General features: G+C 35.2%; 1 protein-coding gene across 2 annotated transcripts in view; it reads right to left on the bottom strand.

Annotated features, from left to right (window-relative positions):
* KCNIP4 (potassium voltage-gated channel interacting protein 4) overlaps positions 1–21,924 on the bottom strand; it is a 405,894-nt gene that overhangs the window by 367,619 nt on the left and 16,351 nt on the right. The gene's annotated exons all lie outside the window — the stretch shown is intronic.

Below are 21,924 nucleotides of genomic sequence, written 5' to 3'. Positions count from 1 at the left end.
TCTGTGCAAGGCATCCACAGAGAGTCACCCATCTTCTCCGGTTTAACACATCTATATCCCTCCTGTCCAGTACAAAGAGAAAACCAACACTGTGACCACGAGCACTGGAATATGTTGGCATGTAGCATAGCTCCAAAAACCTGAAACTTGAAAGCATTTTTAAAGTAATTTAAGATCAAGATTTCTGGATATAAACCTTAGAGAAACTGCCTGCCCATGTATGTAACAGTCAGCTACAAAATCCCTGATGCTCCAGCTCAAAGGCTATGTCTCATGACATGTTCTGTCACACTTCTCAGAGGGCCAATTCAGAGCTGCCTCATCTCAGACATTCATTAATCCATAGACACAGGAGCTGATACAAGCATCTGGGAATGTATACTACCTAGACATGAAGCAACTGTTCACATGCAATGGGAGGTTTCTATATGTGCCTCCACATTAGCATTTGAATAAAGTCTTCAGGAGGCACAAGAATACAGAGGACCTTCACCAGAGATGGGAAATGTGAAAGCACAAATTTGATAACACTACTTGGGAGGGCATGGAAAGGTAGAATCCTTGCTGAAATCTTTAGGGTTTATTTCTGAAAGCCATGTCTTATTAGCCAACATGTGAAGAGGTTCATTTGAGATATAACTCTAGATGAAAAAATATTTTTCAAAAAATGGTTTGGAATATGTCAAGAAGTTGAGATCACACTGTATCTGTTTCCTTACTTCAAAACTTAATCAACACCATAGCAGTTTTCTTCTATAATAGAAGTATACATCAATCAGAAGTTCTTTGTGCTGCTAATCATCATGTTATAATTTTGTAGAAAATTTAAAATAAACTTAAGCTATAGAAAAGTTCAAGGTATCATTGATTTTTTTCCAAGCAAATGATACTGTACCTCATATAATCATAATACTTAATTTATAAAAGGAATTAACATCACGATTCTGCAGCAATGCACTTGATTTACCTCTTTCTCCTCTACAAATCATGTTCTCTAACTTTGAGAAAATTAAATGGAGTGGTAGTGAATTCCACATTTACAAACCCAAGGACTGTAAATACAGTCCTTACACGCAATATTGGAGAAAAACTGGTCAGTTGTAAATAACATGAGAAAAGTATCATGTGTGGAAATGACTTCAATCCAGGCTGCACAGGATCTTTCCCTTTCCTTGATACATCGAATACACTGAATCATTTAACAAGTTAGGCCAAATGAAAAGGGAGTTAAAGAGCACTCTACAGAGCACGATCAACCTCAGAATCTGGGGATAGGGAGATCTTAAAACTGGAATTGAGTAGTAATACAGGTAAAAAAGTAAATAAACAGACCTATGCACTAGTGAGAATATCAACAACAAGACAAATGAGGAGAAACGACCTGCAAAAAACCTGAAATACCTCTGGTCTGAGCCCTCACATGTTACTGCAGAAGTAACCGGGAACTTGCACTCTTCCTAAGCACAGTCAAGTCAGGAACAGTTCACAGAGACAGGGACTGCCTAAAGAAAGGTTTTCATTATTTTGTGTTATTGGATTTTATCTGTAATCTGTTACATCCAAAAATAAAGCTGCTTTTCTGCATAAAATTTGTTATTTCCTATTGATGGTTAAATAACTGTTTTTATGAGTGATCTGAATCTTACAAGCTAAATAATCCAGAGAGTCACAAGCTGATGAATCATATAAGGGCTATGTGATGCCACACAGCTACAGACATTTTGAGCAATAATTATTTGGACTACCCAGTCTTTTAACTAGGTGTACATGAGCATGGGTACGACAACAGCATGTATGCAAGTTTTCCCTTGAAACTGCTGAATCAGATTTGATCTTTGCGAAAATGAAACTGAACTTTAGACAAAATTATGGAAACCTATCTAATTCTTCCCCTGATAATGAAATAACTGTTGGGAAGACTAGACGCATCATTATAGAGTGAGAAATAGCTCAGGGATATTCCAGGTGAAACAGTCAAAACTGCATGGCATCTATATGGAATTCTGAGAGTAATTTTCACAGAACTAGTTGGATTAGCTGACTACTCCAGCACAATTATTTCAAGAACGTTCACTGATGACTGTGTTTTCAAAGAAGTCTTAAAGAAAGAAATTGTTTAATGTCAAAGATGAAGGTGGGTTAAACCAGTGATGTCTGCTGAAAACTTTGGGCCACTAGAGATTACAGCTTTAAGTTGCGAAATGAAAACTGAAAAACAGGGCAAGCTTAGAGAGCCCAGTTCTGGATGAACATGTGGGCGACTGCTGACTTATTAAGGGATATTACAATGAGATGCTTCAGAGACAAAGCAGGGTTTAGTTTGGTTTTGTTTTGTTTTTCTCAGCAGAAACAATTTTCAATAGTATTTTATGATACCCAATTTTGGTAGATGAAGGAAAGGATTTGTGATTGGAAAGGAAAATTCCATTATCTTTCTGTAGAATGAAAAATGGAACAGAAAAAGATGGGAAGCAAAAATATATCAGCCATTGTATAGTGCTCTCTAAGGCTTTGCTGTTGCATAAACTTGAGCTCTGTTAACATATTTCTATCCTTTTCAACATTTGCTTGTCTATTTATAGGCCAAAAAAAAATGACAATTGAACAAATACCAGATAACAAAAGCTGCTTGTATGCTTCAGTGTTGACTAAAATTTTGAGTTCTACTTTTGCCAAGAGAAAGCAGGCAAATCTTAGTTTTACTTAGACATAGTGAAGAGGTTAGCAGGCCAGTCTCTCTGGAAAGTCTGTGGGAAATATTTGATGATACTCCATAAGTACAGAGAGAACTGGTATCTCGATTTTTTTTTCACCTCATAGAGATCATCCTTCTTTATGTATAAAATGTCTTTAGGTCTTGCCTGTTCATGCGCGGTGAATCTGTACTGTAAATGAGGAGCAAAGAAAAGAAATAGGAATAGTGGGGCAGCACTGCCCCAGAATTCTTTTGGTTTATTTAGCCCTGGACGTCTTGCTGGCACAACACAGGTTAATAATTGATTTCAGGTTGTATTCAGGTTGCCTGGATTAGATGGAAAACAAATGTGTTCTCGTATGTTATGTCACAGTGCTTGTGGGCAATGCAGGTGACAGGAACACATTCTGATACCTTCAACAATTATTTGACCGAAGCAAGAACTAAGGGCAAGGTAACTTACAGCAAGTATTTTTGGGTAGGAATTTCAGAGAGCTCCTTCATTGTGCCAGAGGAATTTCATGTCATAATTAGCCCTCCTGGGGCTATAGATATATCAGGATGAGCTCTCAGTGGATGATTAAGTAGCCAAACGAAACTGAGAGAAAGGGTTTACATCCTGTCAGATTATAATGATAAGAGAGATGGCAGTGACTCCAATATGGGTAGAAAGAATTTTAATGTTAATCCATTGTTAATGGCAATTAAAACATTTCTGCTTGCTATTAGCATTTCTCTGGGATGCATATATCTACTCCCATTGGTTAAAGTGACAGGGGTTTTTAGATGTTCAGTGGTAATAAATATTTCTCAGCAAAGAGAAATGTAGTCTATTTACCAGTGAAAAATTAGTTTTATGGCTGCCAAGAAGCTTTCTTGTCAATATGTCAAAGGCTTGATTCTTACAGGACTTATTACAGGTACAGAGTAACCTTTCATTCTCCAAAATCTCAGGAGGAAATCTGACTAGTAAGAGAGGATAAAAAGGATATGCAAGCCCTAAGAACTTTTCAGTTATTTCCAAAAGTTTCTTTTCTCATAACTAGCAGAACTCCATTTTAGATTATGATCACTACTTTGGGAAGTGCTACATTTTGCTTTTGGTCAGGCTCCTAATTAGCCCAATATTTGTCAAAATATCCCTAGAAACTATCTGGAATTTCCTTTCCCTGTGGATCTTTAGCATTTATATATTATTTATAACTAAAGAAATATGAAACAAACTGTCCATCTTTTTTTTGTGGCATGGAGTTTCCAAAAAGCAACAAAAATAAATTTTTCCAGCAGACATAAACAATTGGTTTTTTCCATATGTATAGATCACCAAGTACAGACAGAGAAATGGTGTTCAATTCTCACATATCCATTTAATTAATTTTTTATGATGCCACAGAATTAAGAACATATCCAGTAATCCTCATAGGGACAGTGACTTATTTATGAACATCTAAGTAGTTTTGGAAGCAGTGAAAAACACAAGTAGCACAGCACTGGTAACAAGAAAGGGATCGCTGCCTCCTGCTCCTATCCAAAAAGAAGCAGCTTATCAGAGAGTGAGCTGCAGATGGGGCAATGCCAATAAATTAAGCTAATTGAACAATGGCAAAACATTTCCACGATCCCTTTCTTTGCCTCATTGTTTTCACTGCTTGTACCTGAAATTATTATTTCTAAGGTGCAGTCTCCTTCATCTGAGGTACTTTCAGACATAAACAACTTAGAATTAAAAAATTCTTTAATAAATCATCTACAAAATGAGTTCATAACTGCTAAAAAGCAATCATCATTGCTGTCTTTTACTCATTGAAGAACAGGAAAAAAATTGGAATGATTTCAGAGGCTATAATGTCATGTTAATATATACAGTCCTTTAAATGGTAAAAGAAGAGAAAGGAAAAGGGATGCAGCTGAGCAACTAATTGAATAGCTGAAATGAGAAGCTTCTAAAAATTTATTTGACCATGAGAAGTGTTTTATCCATAATACATTCAGTGAAGAAGGAGCTTGAGGAGACAGAAGAATGTTACTTCTTGGACAGGAAGCAAAACAGATCTCATATTTAATTTTGGTTTCAAATAAAATTGATTATAAACCAGGAGATGAGAAGTTTTGTGATTCCATGTTTCAGTAGAACATAACTCATATATTTCCTAAAAAAGGACATAGAAGCCTCATTTACCAGGCATGTGTATATTTCTTGGAGACAGTACACATGAATCAGTATGAACATATTTGTCACTTGGATCTCTGATGAAGTATCAGCTGAACTTTTAAGTGATCTTCCAAATTTTGGAGAAAACAATGCAGATTGGATACAAACTTGCATTTTTAGGCTGTCACACAAATAAAATCATGTTGAAAATTATAATCTCACTAACTTCATGCTTGTTGCATTATGTTCAGCAAAATAATGATAAACATCTTTAGGACAATGGAATAGGAGATAAAAGCAAAAATATTTTCAGAGAGAATTTAAAGCTGTGGTTATTTGGATATACATGGAAAGAGAACAAAGCTATGAAGCAGATGAAATAAAAGCAGCAGAAATTTCTGACTTTTAAAACAGGCTTTCATATGTTGTTATAAAATTATTTGCAAACAATTATAAAACTGTTCGCAAACAATTTATATTTTCTGAGATGCAAACAGTCTCAAAAATTGAACAGAGGTTGAGAGAATATAAATTCAGAATATAATCACCTGCACTATACTAAAGGCACATTGTGGTAAGACGAAAGGAACTCAGGAGGAAGAAACAATGCTAGCAAGCACGAAGATCATTTATTATTTAAAAAGGTAATAGGAGGAGTTTTTTTATGCAATTTTTGCGTGACTACATTTTATATATGGTATTTAATCATATTAGAATTTAGTAAGTTCAATTAATAAGTGGCATGTTTTTTGCTGCCTCATACAAATAAATTTACCTGAACTATTGGATCCGTTAACAAATGGCAAGTCAAAATTGTCTCCTCAGAAACATGTAGCAGCTTTCTTTACTTCTAGGGCTGTCCAGCTATGTTTAGTCTTCACAACATTAGACAACATTCACAGCAGTCAAAAATAGTTGCATGTGTCATGGACATTAAGAAAAGGGTTCAAGTTGGTTATAAATATCTAGAGGCCAAGCTGATCGATACTTGCAATTTAGGTTCAAGCTGAATCAGCATCAGGCAGGCTGAATGCCCACACCACTAATCACATGGGCCACCCATACAATTAAAAATGCTTACTTTATAAGGATTTACTGTTTGTTGTGAATGTGCCTGACAGCAATGGGAACAGAAATAATCTGTTCTGTCACAGAACAGAGAAAGCACAAGTGCTGTATGAAAGCCTTCCACTGGAACAACTACGTCTAATGTTTTTTACATCTAAATTCTTAGTCTAATTGGAGAGACTAATGGGTCAGTTAATTAGCAAAACTTCTACTTGTGGTGTCTTTTGTGGCTGCAGTTTCTCACAGAAAATGAACAGAAAACACACAAAATATGTTACCAAACAATTAGAGCTACAGTTTTACCATTAAAAGAGACAGCTTTCCTCAGTAATTAGCACAAAGAATATCAGCACCTAAAGAAAACCCTTTTAATAGCCATGTTCGAACTACTGATTTTCCACAACAGCCTAATGATCCTTATGCAGGACTAAAAGCGAGGATAAAAGGGTGCCATAGGAGTCAGGAGCTTCTCATCAATTTATTAATCCCTATCTCAGATGCAAACACACATTAGAATATTTTTTTTAAACTTCAGTACAAAAAGCCTGTCTTATACACTTATGTAAGTGTACACTTATGCACTTATATAAGTGAACTTCCACACTTGCATAAGACTGTGTTTTCATATTTCTAGCCACCTAAAATTCCCTCTAAGGCACAGTGTAACCAAATTGTACAGCATAGACTTTCTACAGTTGCCAACACTTTTCAGAATTCCCATTACTGGAACACCTGGGAGCCTTTTCTTTCTCAAAATAATCTTGAAATATTAAAACAGAACTTTTCATTACAGAAAGAACTTTATCAGCATGGGCCTTAATCTAGTGATATATTTACACAAGCCCACGTCAGGGAAAAGCTGATTATTGTATTACTTGTGGGGGGGAAAACAGGTTTTTTAAGTGGTTTAGTAGGCCAGCACTATTTAGAATTGAAAGACTGCTGTTCGAGAGTATTCAAGACATGGTGTTATCTTTGATTATATACTGTCAACATACGTAAAATGCCTGTCCAGGTGGAGCAATGACAGTGTATTTACAGTGGTACTGAGAAATCCTCAGAGGAAACAGTGATACAGGTTACTCGGAAACTACAGAAACAGATTCATCAATGACATGCCTTATTCTAACACTTCACAATGACAGCAAGCATTCTGCAAGCTTCCACCACCACCCTTCAGAAAACCAACAGTTGTCACTTCCCAGTCAACTAGTAAGCTCTCAGGAATCTGTGTTGTTACTGCACAATAGCTGGGCAGGAAAGAAACAGGGAAGCTGTAATTTAGTAGTCTCACACTTTTGCATTGCAGCGGATTTTACATCATTTGGAAGATGTATTTGCGAGACAAAGAAAAGTCTCATTTTTATCTATATTTATTAAATAAGAGAAAACTCAGTTACTTCTCATTGTTAATGAATAAGTATAATTATTTTTAATTTTCCTCTTCGGGCAAATACACACATAAAACATAATTATCTTTCAAAAAGTGAGACAGGAGTTAGGTTATGCTAATAAAGGATAAAAAATGTAAAATTTAATGTATTTCTATAGCGCTTATGAAGACAGCATTGCTGGAGACTGTTCATCTTCAACTAATTATATTAAACTTTAGACTCAGTAACTGCACATTTTGACAGCTAAACATCAAACACTTAATTTTTTATGAACCCAAGGAGCCTGAAAAGATACCAGCAAGTTATAGCTGTTATCTATGTTAGACGTGGGTACTTTATGTGTCTTCTCAATCAAGTGACATAAAGATGTCTGAGACAGGACCTTAGCTACACGCTCTGCTGTCACTACTGTGATCCACGGAGGATTGGAACTTAATGATCTTTAGGGTCCCTTCCAACCCAGGCAATTCTATTATTCTATGATATCCACCAGCTTTCATGTCTGTCTTTCAGTTATGTCTCTGTTCATTAAGTTTCATTAAGTGTCATAGGTAAGATGCTATTAAACACGAATGGTAGGGGTACTCATTAGTGAGAATACGTCTATGAATGGAGAAGGGATTGGCTCTTGGTCCAAATTGGCAATGATTTTATCAGCAATTTAAAGGATGCTAATTATTTGCTTAGATGGACAAATGCAAAGATTTATGTAATAAATAATCAAGAGGACATTTTACTGTTATGGGATAAACTCAAAAATTTTTTTTTTCAGTTCAGCAAAATGCAAACCCACACTTCTAGACATAAGGAATAGAGACTTTATCATTGTTCAAAACAAAAAACCCCTAAGGCCATACCAGACAAGCATTCTGGTTCAGGGTGCAAACTTCCAAAGAGATGACAAAACAGAGGAGTAACTTCAAAGGATGACTGCAAAGTAAAGGAAGTAAAGGGATTACTACATCTCTCTGTGAAGATACTCATCAGTGGAAAAGAGATCTGAACACAGAAAACTTTTGAGAATGACGGGCATGGAGCAATTATGATTGAAAAGTTGAAAACTGAAGCTGGAAAATCTGGAAAATAACATATAAAAATTAAAGTAATTAAATATGAGTCGTAATCCCTTTACTGGTTTGTTTTGCTAAAAATAATAATCATATTTGAAACATAAACCATGATCCAATTCCCGTGAAAAAAAGATTCTGCCTGAAGCAGGTCAGCTTAGAAGATTACTGTGATCATCTCTGGATTTCAAAAAATGCTATTTTTTGTAGATTGAAGGAAAGAGGACTATGTTGTTCTCCCCTCATTTCACAGATTGTTTTCGAGGCTACCTTCATCGTCATTTAAAGCTGAAAATATGACTGTAAAAACATGAATATAGAACATGGTTCTGTAGCAATTCTGTCTGATTTTCTTGCAAATTCCAGAGTTTCTGACAATGCTTCTAACACCACCTAAATTCTAGTAAGTGAATTCAAGATTAAGCATTTTTTTTAAGGATGAAGTCACTTTTCTGCATTTGCTTATGTTGTACTTCAGCACAGAAGAGTGTCAAAGCTCCACCCAAATCTGTATGTAATCAGATGATTATAATTTAGCACTATGTTAAATGCCCAAGTGATTAAAACACATGAATAATTGAAGGGATTCCTAATGGAATAATTACAATAATGTTCTTTAGTATATCCCTATTTTCATAGCTTTAGGCAATACCAAGTGGTTCAAATTAATAAATAATCTCACAGATCAGATGACTTTCCAGGACCTACAGTTCAGTACTTGAAGCAATTGGTCAGGAAGGCAGTCATAAACATTGCAAATAATAATGAGATTTTTGACCTTCCGGTGTCATGCAAATTGATGTGTGCCTGACATAGGCAGATTTTGCTGTTAAACTCAAAAGCTTTCAGCTTTGTCATTGTCTCCATCTTGTACTTGGATGTGTTAACTCAAAAAGATACTAAAATAGAAAAGTAAAACCAGGGAACAGAGTTAGAAAGAAATTCATATTCTTTTTCAAAAAATATACATATATCTAGTTCCTGTAAAAGAAAAATTATTAAATATTTTATATCAAATGAAGATGTATATCATATGCTGACAATTAATGTATAGAGATCTATAATACGGGTTATTCTCCAGTACCTAACTTTTCAGATTGTAAAATCAAGTCCAATTAATGAGAAATAGGCATTCATACCACTTATTTGACCCTTTTCTTCCAAGCTTCGCTTCTCATATGCTGATTTTCTTTCTTTCTTTTTTATTATGATTTCTATTCATTTTTCATTCATTTATGGCAGTACTGAGTAACTGGGGTCCACCAGCTGAAATATTGTGATTTTCACAGTTTGGTATAGCCACTTCTGCCTTATACCATATAATGGTCAAGCAAAATAATGCTAATTTCTCTTTTGCAATGACAACTGAGCAAGTTTTAACTGCAGAATTGAGCAAGCTATACAGAGGTGGTTAAGTACCATTATTATCCTATATCACAGATCAGAAAACCAAGAGATTAAATTAAGTGACTAGCTTAGAAATAATGTCAGACTGGAGGCACAAGAGCAATTGAAGAAAAATGTTAAGTATGTCCATTGGTAGTAATAAAAAAGATGCAAACATTCAGGATAACATGCAGGTCCTACAAGGAATGCCCCACGCTCCTGACAGGGAGCACTGCAGCAGTACTTGGTGTGCAGGTTCATGGCAGGTGTTCCCAGTAGTGACGCCACACACCAATACCAATAGATTGTGTTGATACTGCTACATACTGCAGTACAGTGAAGTGATATATCAACACCTGCATATATTAAACCGTAAAAATTATTTCAATAGACTTAAAGATACTCCTGACTGTGATTATGTAATGAGGGAGGGAGATTGAAATAAGTACAGGAGGAAGGAGACAGAAGGAAGGCGAAAGGAGAAGAAATGTTGCTGCAATTAGGATTTCCCATACCATACCTTTCTTTTTGCATTTGAAATTCAATTTCTGATGAAAAAATCAATGCTGAGAATGAAAGCTACACATTCAGGATGTGGCATTATCAAATTCCTTTTTTAATTTCCCCATATTAAAACACTGATAAAAGGGAATGCTACCGGTCCATGTAATTAATACAGCAGTTGTCCCACAGCTCCCTAAACTCTTTTCTGTTATCACTGTTCATCTAAGAAGAGAAAAGGGTTCAGCCCATATTTTGAGAAATTAACACTTTGCAGAAGGATGAAAGGGTAACTTAGCATCCAGATACTTCTCCCAGACCTAATTCTGTATCATGTTAGCATTGCTAAGGATCCTATGAAGTTGTGATTACCCAGGATAGTTAAGTACCATGGCATTTACCACACAAACCAAATTCTATTTTAGGCAACTGCATTTTGCATTCCTACATTCCTTTGACAATTCATTGAAACTATATTGTAGCACTGCAAAAGGTTCTTTTCAAATAGCCATCACAAATCCAAGGGGGCAAGTTGTTATTTAATATCTCTATAAAGATTCTAGAAAGCAAGATTTCTTGATGTATGAACTTTTAGCATAAGGATGAAAAAACATGGTAACTCAGTCCATCTTCATGAAACAGCACATTAATTTTCACCTTCCCACAGTAATACATACTACTTTCTAATTATTTTAAATGGCCAAATTAATCTAAAAAGGAACATTTGCATTACTGAATGATCTCCAACTTTGCTAAATGCCTGTCAAAATACTTCATGTTCTCATTTCCATTTTAAGTGATACATTAAAATATGAGTATACACAGGTTTTTACACTATGACAAATTACTTCTTTCCAGATACTAATTTTGCAGAAAAACAGAACTTATTGTATTAACAACTCTGTATTAAAAGATTCTGTCAGAAGATTTTCAGAGAGTGTTTCCATGTAAAAACTATTTAGCTGAAAACATCACTACTTATCACAAGTCATCTGCAGGCATTTATAAATTGCAGTTTTTCATAGTGGTAGCAAATTAAGTTTTTGTGTTGGAAAAATATACCCACCCGAATAAGATAAAAAAAAATTAAAATTGCTGTGTTAGAGAGAAGTGAAGACTAGAGAAGCCATCTGACTTCTAGTATTCAACTTCCCTCATTACATTGAGTGGGTAAATTCCCTCAATTTAATCTATAGTCCTGTAGAGAGATGCCAAAACAGAGGGCGATCCAGAATTCCTGCGTGTTCTGCCCTAAACTGTCCTCTTCTGGCTACATTTTCAACCTGATTAAGTGCCTAGAGTTAGGCAGTGTGAACGTATTTCGTTATGTCCATTCAATCTCTATCAAGTTCTAGCACTCATAGGCACTGTGGGATCATGAAATGCAAAAGAGCCATAAAATTGAAAGTTATATTTCTAGCAGTGCAATAGAAGCCATTAAAAAGCCATTACCTACCAATAGTTGATGTATGCCAGCTACTTATAATGCCCTATCGTAAGTAAGGGTGTTTTTGAGTGGAGAGGGCAGGCAGGATGGGGGAACTCAAACAATAACACCTCAGGGTGGTAAGCACTGACAGTACTAATTCTTTACAGCAACAGCAATAGGGTAACCAAATAATAAAATCTATAAACTGCCAAAAAGACAAGGAGAAAGTTCTACACTATTTCACAACTGGTCTGAAGTAGACTGCATATCCATTTCACAGAACACACATTCAAAAAGCTCCTGCCTAGAGGCTGTCATCCCTTACTGCATTATGGAAGTACCTAATGGCTCCAGTATATTAGGTACTATACAAACACATATTAAGAAATATTTCCTTTTCCTCTGAAGAACAATAAAAATAGAAAAAATGAAGGCCAGGCATAAGGATGCATCCACTGTCTCCATCTGACAGATGGGGAAGGGAAGACCAGCGAGACCAAATGATTTGCCTGAGGCAGCAAAGCCAGGAATCTGACCTAGACAGCTTAAGTTCCAGACCAGCGCCTTCTCTCATTAATATCTGCTTCTTTATGCATTTTTGCCATAACCTAGCAACTGAAGGAGCACTGCTTTGGCCCAGGTTTAACAGGATCACAGTCTTAAAATTATACACAGGAGTCAGTAACTTCAAAACTCAGATGATAAATTTTAGGCTGTATTGATTTCAGTTTCTTCCTTCATCTCCTATGTTTTTTAAACCATCTCCAGTAATTTGATTCAAGATCGGAAGGAAATCCTTTGAGAGTACATGAAACAGTATTTCAGTTAAACCACTAATGTGATTTTTCATCAATCAAATATTAAATACTTGAAGAGAAAATACACTTGAACTATGAGAAATGCTTCTGACGGCAGTTCAAAAGATGCACATCTGTGCAGTTCTGCAAATAGACAATAGATTCACTACTGTGTCACAACACTGAGTGATTAGTTTTTGTGCCTCACAGATCCATCTTCTGAAGTGTGAGAAATGAAAACAACTGCAAATATGGATAAAACAAAAGTACCATCTTAGATAACTGCAGACAGCATTTGTACAAGAAGTTTCTTTGCCACTTGTTGCAAAAATCTCATATAAAAACGCTAATGGCAAAATTTCAAAGTGTTCAGAGAATCATTACTTTACTAAGTTCTAAGCCTATACAATATTCATATATATAATGAATTATATATTGATGAGCTTTTTGTGATAGAAAGAGTAAGAGAGATTAAAAATAATAAATTTAAAAAATCAATGGGCCAAATGTTCATCTGATAATAACCAATAGAACCGGGGGAGTGAGGAAACAATACTCCCTAAACAAACATTAGATTAGTTCATGATATAACTTTCTGTAAAAATTCACAAGAAATTAACTTTATGAGATATGCTAAAAACGAGACCTGGCTGGTTTTTGTTGGTTTTTTTTACAAAAAATATTGTTTCTGTGAGTCTTGGGAAATGTACAATACACTCTGAAGTCCTACTTCTGGCATAACTGCAAAATTATATTCTCATTTGAAAAAAGTAATGATGGAAGAAGCACGGCAAACGAGGCAGCAAAAATAGAGAGGTTACACAATCACCTAGGTGTCTATTGATTTTCATAAGCAACATTTGATCCTATTTACTGCAAGTTAATTATCCACACCACTCAGTATATGGAAAGACAAGTCATTACCGTTGCAAAAGGAATCAAGAACCTTTGAAAAGAATATAATGAATGCACATTCTGCAAATACACTATAAATGATGAGCAAATTTATACTAGAATTAAAAAATGTGAGAGAAAGCAACCTGACAATAAAACCCCCAAAATATGAGGAAAAAGTAATCATCTTCTACTTTCTAATTTTATCACAGCCAAAAGAGGCCTTGAGGTGAAAGATGTCAATCTCAGAGCCATAGCTTTTTCACTTTGACACTTCTAATAAAAACTAAAAATTAATTTTGAGGCTAGTTCATGCACGAGTCCAGGCACCTGAGAGATTGAATGAAGAGAAATGTTAGTACAATAATTGGTTGCAAGAAATATTTCTCTAAACTTTTGGACAATTTGCAGAGAATAATTACCCATGAACAAAAGTACTTCCTGCCTAAGCAGCTCAAAAATAGGAAAATAATTGCCATCGGAATATTATTCACTGGTTTGTTTGGGCTTTTTTCTTCTAACAGTGAATACATTAAGAACCATGCAGCCTTCCAAGGGAAAGTTAAGGAACTGTCACTGGTGTGGGAGGAAATCAACAAGTATATTCCTGTCTCCTAAATAACTCCTATTGCTGTCATACTTCTGCCTCGTTGCAAAGCTGCTTTATTTTCTGGCATACTTGAGCACTCCAAAAAGTTAGAAACAACCCAGTTTCAGTTCTAGGCTGCCTATGTAGTTGGAGAGCAGCCTGAAAGAGTAGCTTGGCAGTTAATTGACCCTTCCAGCCTACTAACAATAGGAACACTTGATTCTTTCCTCAAAGTTGGGGGGCTTATAGTTGGAGATTTTTAAGTGGAGAACTTGCTGGTTCTCTGCTAAACAACTGGGTCTCCTATGTGCTGAAAGCCTACACTGTCATCAACGAGTCCATTCAGAATCAAACCTTTCCTGCACATCTAAAAAGTGTAATTCAGTCCATCCTTTATCCGTTTTCACTGTGAAACTCAAATATTATTAAGTAAAAGGACATTTTAGCTAGATAAGTCTCCACTTTCTGTCTCAATCACATTGCAAAGTTTTCTTTTTACTAATAAGAAAAAGTCCCTCTCCATGCTTCATGAGAAAGGTTGTACATTTTTCTCCTGCATAAAGACCTGTAAAGTTTCATCCTAATGCAATTAAGATTTAAGAAAGTTATAAGCAGAAATTAAACATCTGCAAATAATCTTTACGGTTCATCAGTTGCACCAGCAGATATGGTTGATTACTGGAATTTGAAAATAGAAAATGTCATGGCAAAGTTTTAGATTAAAGTAATTATACTGGAATCATTATATGGGACTGAGTTCATTACATTACAAGGTAGTTTTAATATCTGAGCCATTAAAAAAAATATATGCTGACTGGTACTGAAGTCTTCCTCAGGTGCAATATAAAAAGCAGATTAAACTAACCTTCTGAAAGTATGTGAATGCACATTCTGTTTTGTAATCTGCTCAAATGCAAAGTTAATGAAAGAAAAAAAATGGCTTATTCTATTGCACTCATGAGGTCACAAAGAAATTTAAAGTAGAAAGTATTAAACAAATCAAAATACATTTAGGAAACTATTTAATCACACTCTGGACTAACAGCAAAATATTGCAGAAATACTACTTAAATTAATGGAAAAAAGTATCAGTTTTTCTCCTATTATCAATTCTGACAATGAGCAAGTTTATTAATTATTATGCTAGAAAGACATAACTTCTACCACAACGGTTTTTGAAGAGTATTGAATTCAACTGTTATACTTCTGTTAAGATTTCTAATTCTTAGTGTTTATTTAACTCCATCACCCGATGCTGGTTTGGGGTTGTTTTTTGTTTTGTGGGTTTGGCAGGCATTTTTTGGCAGGGAGGAAAGTTTTACAATAGCATGTAAAAAACATTTAATCCTCTTCTGGTAAGTGTAAGATCATCCCAGAATCAGACTCGAATGAATCCTCTCCACCCTCTGGATTTTATAGCTGTTCCTCTCCTCTAAGGCTTCATAGGAAATCCTTCCACACCTTCACTGTTCAGAGGTTATAATGGCTTTGATTCAATAAAATGTCTGTGTAGAAAAAAGCCTTGACTCCAGGACTTAGCAAATACTTAATCCCCATAGATGACAGTTAAAAAGAAGCACTTTTCTAAATGCAATCTGAGGCAAAACGAAATGGAGAGTGAACATTGATTCTTTCAATATGTGTTTAGAAAATGGGTTAATTTGAAAGGGGATTGATTTTATAGACTTGAATGCTTGAGGAACTGCAGTCTTAAGGTACCTAGAATATCTGCAAAGATATGAAACAAGCAGAGGGACACTTTTTGGCTTTGGGTATGATCAGTTCTGAGCACAGAAAATTTCTGAACCATAATTAGCACTCAGTTAAATTTGTGCAAGCTGCCTGATGTTGGCATATAAAAATCTCTCCTTTTAACTAACTGATAAAGGGAGAGAGGTTGGTTTAATGCTGCAGAGCATTAGAACAGTTACGAAAAGAAGAAACTAAAGTTCAAAGAAAAATAATGTGTATAATGTCCAGCAGCGCACATTATTAAAAGCCATTCATATACTGTACACTGGATGGCTCCTGAATTCTCTTGCTTAATTTGTACTCAAATTACCAGAGCAGTAAGCCTCAAAATAAGAAGGTAGAAGATATATAGTAATCTACTGCTTTAAAACAATCCAGTACATTGATATGGCCAGATGGTAACAGGAAATTTAAGAACCAAGCAACAAACTGAAACACAGCAGTCTCTTCATTTTTGATCTGAACTGGATTTTGTGGTTTCTCAGTAACCACCTGTGGCAGTTAGCTCTCCCACAGTCTTTAAGGAGTTTTAAGAACCTGATCTTTGGTTCTAAGGGAGTTCTGGAAACTAAATGTCTTTTAGAGATCAGAATATTTTTTTCTTCTCTTGCTTGCATGGCATAACACTAGACACGTCTCCCATCTTTTCTAAGAAAACACATAGGTTTTGGTTTTCTTCATCTAGACCGCATTCTTGCCTTTTTTTCTCCCCGCATTTGCACATAAAAGAACAGAAATAATTTACTCTACACACATCATAGAATGAAACAACCATTTCTGTAGTAAATTCCAGAGAGTTTTGGTTTTACTTGCACAGGAAATAGGAAATAAAAACACACTTCTTTATCCTAGGTATTGATTCAAATATCTATCAATTCAACAATATTTTTCCAATAATATTGGGGTGAAAAAAATTCAAAAACATTGAAAAAATATCTAATTCTTGCATATTTTTCATGGCTATTTTTATTATAGTATGGTAACTATCTATAAAAATAAACTGTTCTATAAAAATATGCAGTTCTGAATATACATACTTGCTCCATTTAAAAATATTATTTTTAGGGCCTCAAATCTAATTTTCTGCCCATTTTTGATCAACACTTCTTAGAATTAAAACAGAGCAACATTTGTGCACTAACTGTATATGCATTTATTAGCTCATTAACTCCCTAGATTCTTAGAAAGTCTTTGAGGAATTTAATATTTTGCTGGTAAAATTACCAGCATTCTTGGTTGTTCATTTTAAGTTCTGATTGACTAGAAATACATTGGGGGAAAAAAAGGCATAAATGCACAAGAATTGCATCTTCTGATGTCAGCAGTTCTGCTAAATTTAACAGCCACAAAATATGAAACACCAGATTTTTTATACATGAAAATTATGTATTACCATTTTCAACCAAACCCGAATTTCGTTCGCAAACGCATCTGTTATTTAAAATAATAAGCAGCATAAAAATACGCAAAATCATTAAATAAATTTCCAAGGCCCCCAAATCCACTAAAATCTCCCTTTATATATTTTCAAGCAGTTTGAGAAGGCATTTTTATCTACTGAAAGGAAGGTCAGTCAGAAACCACTGGTATTCCTCAAAAGTCATTACTAAAACACAGTGTCAGGGTCATCAGACTTTTCTAAACAATGGGCATGTCCAGGAAGGGCCCAATCATTTCCAAAGCCACTTAGTACACAGAAATTAGTTGAAAATCCAACACAGGGATTATTTCAGTCTTTCTGCAAGACATCTGGTACTACCCAGTTATCACTTGGCTAGAAACGTGTAGAAGAAACTTCTTTCGAACTCAGCATTTTTGCTTCCTTGTCGCCTCCATCTGATGAAAGCCAGAACAGGTAGAAACTAGTAATAACAATGGAATCACTTTTTTTAAAAGTGCAAGGCTATGGTTGTTACCAGCGCTCTCAGCAGTATGAAGCTGAGCACTGTAAAATACTCTTGGGTCATCTGAGGAGGATCCAAGCTCAGGTACAGATGCTTTGGAAAGGTCCCTCCCCGACTTGGTATGAGGATTGAGAATAGGAGAGGAGTGCAAGGAGCAGGTGACTACATGTTGCAGCACAATCACAGGATAAGTGATAGTTCTGCAAGTCACCAGGGCCCTTGAGGGACTCACAGCAGCTGGAATTAAGTGGCTGCAGGTATGGTTGTAAAAATGATAAAGCTTTTGGTCCCCTGTGCTGCAGTGTTTAGCTTCTCCCCACAGGCTCTCAAACCCTGACTTTTGTGTAAGTTTTAAACTGTCTGCTCGACTGAAAAAAGGTTCTGATGAATTCTTCTCTAAGCAATTAATTTCTTATTAGTATATTTAGCATCACTTCAAAAAACTTCATGTTAGGGCTCTGTTAACACATTTACAGTTCTCCTAAGCAATGGTGTTTCCTAGTGATCCTTGTGAACTGGGCAGAATATTTTTCCATTGTTGTCTCCAAAAAGCATAAAAGCAAAGGAAAAGCATCAGATTATTTAGTATTTGAGCCAAAACAGTATACTGCAGTTTAATCAGAAAATTATGTCAGTTATGGCCTTCTCTTACTTCTGTGAAATTGTGGCATAGTTCTTTCTCGCTGTAAAGATTTAATATTCTTCTGAGCCTTCAAAAGAATCAGGCCAAGGAATGGCAGTAGTGTAGAAATAGAGGTTGGTAATTTTCTATCTCCAAAAGAAGTCAAAGCAAACTCCAACTCCTTTAAACAAAAGGTTGAACCTGCCATGACTATAAAAATACTACTGGGTCCAAAAAGATAAAACAATGTGCTGTGAATTGATGGTTTTCAAACTGCCACAAGCATTTCCTAAGAGGCAAAATAAGAAAGTAAGTGAAAGATTTTTTCATTTAATTAAAAATAACTAGATGAGACTAGAGTTAAGTAAACTTTTCATAAAGCTGTGATTTGACCAGTAAAACCCTGGTAATCTATTTCTTCCTTATATTATCATTACCCGGTCTGAAAACCTTTAACATTCATTAAAAGAACAGACATTTCTGTTTGCCACATTTGCCAAAACTCTGTATACTTGTATGAAGTGCTGCTGAATGTCTCAATTATAAAACAAAACATAAAAACCCTTCAGTTGCTCTTGCCAGGAGAATCTTTACTTTATTTGAAATTCATCTTACAAAATAGCTAATAATCTCAGAATTTAGTCTCAATCTTCTTTTTATAGAGGGACAACCCACAGGAGAATTTAGGACCCTGTAGTGCACTTCAAATAGTACAACTGTATTTTAGAACAACTGCTATTATCTGCAGAACCCTTGAAATTTGATGTCAGTGAAAAAGAGCAATTATACCTGAATATTTCCACAGAGAGAAGCAAAGGATTCAGAATAGTACTCTCCCTTCCAATGCTTACAGTTGTGGGGTTTTTTCTTTTCTTTTTGTTGTTTAAGTAAATTACTGACATTAAGAATAAGAAGAAAACCGTCTCTAAAAATTGAATTAATCATCAAGGGAAGTTAAGTGCCATAATGCCATTGAACTTGAGTGAACCTTACCTAAGTTACTTCATTAGAGTTTGCTGAATTGCAAACAGCCTTAGTAAGTCTAAGTTTGCAAGTCCTCGAGGGTGCAGAATTCTTACAGGAATCCATAAGAGCTCTATGGATAGAGAATCTGTAAGGAGAGGACCTAACATCAGTATTTAATTTGATTTGTTACAGGTTGAATTATAATTTAAATAGAACACCAATGCATCTGGGTTATTCCATCTGACATGCTGCACAGCAGTGTTTATTACTTATATAAAACTAAACTTTGCTAGCCTATAGAAAGAAAGATTTTAGGCTAATTGAGTAGAAAGATGAACCAGGCAGCCACGTAACTGGCAACCTGGTTTTAATACCCCATCATGCATAGACTGTGCAGCATCAGAGCTATGCTCCTTCTGCTTGTTTTCTCCTTTCCTGTTAAAGTGTAAATGAACTGCTGTATCAGAATTTTAAAAACTAAATTATACAGATATCCAGCCATTGTAACAAATTGTGATCAAAAAACAATGTCAATGGGAAGATAGACAGGACCTCTGCCTCTTTTTCTTCTCCCCTCAATTATTTTTCAATTTTCCATTTGAATACAGATCTAGTAAGGCCTCATGCAATGTGTCTTCATATCAGACACATTTAAACATACAGAAAGAGAAAGAAAAGCATAAAAATTATCCATTGTTTCAAAAGTTTAAAGTATCAAACATGCTTTAAGCAAGTGTTTAAAGCACTCAAAAGATAGAAGAGTTGTTATAAAATAAACACATAAGCCCACAAAAAGTGGCTCTTCAGTAAAAACATTCTAAAATGTGCTTCCTCTATTACTAATTATGAGAATCCTTCCCTAGATGAACAGCAACTTAATCACAGGATAGTATCCAAAACTGTTATCATCCACATTAAAGTAATTACTGGCTCGTTAACTTCAACTTTAATACACAGGATGCTTAAAAAAAAAGTACGCTATCAGCTTTCAATATCAATGATGTCCCAACCTGAAAAGATGAACTTCGTTGCAAGACAGAAGAAGCAATGTAAAAAAAATTAATTACTGGAATATTTCTCTGCTCAAAATTACTGTCAGTTTACTAGTTCCAGAGCTTTATAACTGAATTTAAGTTCCTAAAGGTGATGCCCATATCCAACACTTAGCACTAGCTTTAATTAAGGTTTCATGTATCCCCAGATTGCCTTAAGCTAGTATTAACAGTCATCTTATTTAATGAATGCAGAAATCATGGTCTTGAAGGGGCTCTACATTCATTTTGTTAAAAGTAACAAACTAATATAACCACTCTTCTGAACACCTTTTTCTTGCAGTCTAGAGCATGGATTTCCATCTTCAGTAGTGATGATCACATCATGGAACCTGAAGGAACTGAGCAAGGATGCAAGGTCTCTCCTGATCAAAATACCTTTAATACCTTTAATTTTCAAGCATAAATTCACTCAGATTTTATGACTTATTTTTTCTGTGAATGACTCTACATTGTTGAATAAAGGTGTTAATTCCAAAATTTCAGACCTCCATTTTGTGTCAGTCAGGAGGGTTTTACAGAAATAAGTAATTTTACTCAACTGAGGTCCCTGTAATTCCACCTACACTGTTCTCTGCAGTAACAACTTCATGAGTTTTGAATACGACACCTGTCCCAGTCAGTGCATTACTCCCTGCAAAACCCTAACACCACTCTCTCCACCCCAGGTCATACATTTCTTATACATTTCTTGAGACTTCACCTAGCAGCGCCACAGAGCTCTGCGCTGCAAATACAGCACATTCCAAGAAACTGGGACTTGCCATCTTGGGGAAAAGCTGTTGTTTGATAATCTGTTATCCATGGGAGATTTGTTTTGTAAATGCCAATTTCCTTTCCTAGTGCAGAAGGGTACGAACATTCATAATACAGTTACACAGTTCTCATGATAAAAATAAAAAAAAAACAGTCAAAAAGTTGAAGCATTTTGAGCTTAATTCATATTTAAAAAAAAAAAAAAAGAAACCACAACAAACCAAAAAACAAATGGATGCTTATGGTAGACAATTTAGTCTATCTTTTTCAGCCAAAAGGTAGTGACAAATTAGCACATCTAGTATAGGTAGGTGGCATGTACTAAAAAGCTCAAGCATAGTGGTTGGAATATTTCCCGTAAGTTCTTTACATGGTTTTAATTCTTATAATATTTGGTAGTTTATTTGAGGTGCAGCTGTAGCCATGTCTTATTATATGGAAATCCTAATTTTCATTTTTGAAAATGAAGAATATTGTTCTAATTTGCGCTTTGAAAAATATCTTTTTTTTTTAACTGTTGATTGAACTGACTGAATATATATCTTCTCTCTACTAAAATAACTGGTACAGTATTGACAAGTTCTAATAGAATATATTTTCAGCACGGAAAGATGCTTTGACCAAATGTCTCACTGAAGTCTCTAGTATAGGACATGCAGGTCTGAAGGTATCCATTAAAGCCTACCTTGCCTTCAGAATTGTTAGAGCGCTAATGTGCCCATCAGAACCATCTTAGAGTATTAAACTCCTTTTAAACTCCCATGAGTTTCTAAAATCTAATGGATAATTTTCCTATATGTGCTTTCAACACAAAATATAATCTGATAATCAAAATTTGAAATTGAAACTCTTTGGAAAGATTTAAAAGGTTGGACATTTGTGTGTTGGGGGTTTTCTGCT

Source organism: Pseudopipra pipra, chromosome 4, assembly GCF_036250125.1.
Source record: "Pseudopipra pipra isolate bDixPip1 chromosome 4, bDixPip1.hap1, whole genome shotgun sequence".
NCBI classification, from domain to species: Eukaryota; Metazoa; Chordata; class Aves; order Passeriformes; family Pipridae; genus Pseudopipra; species Pseudopipra pipra.
Note: the sequence above shows the minus strand (reverse complement) of the source record. Positions and strands in the feature narration are given on the sequence as shown.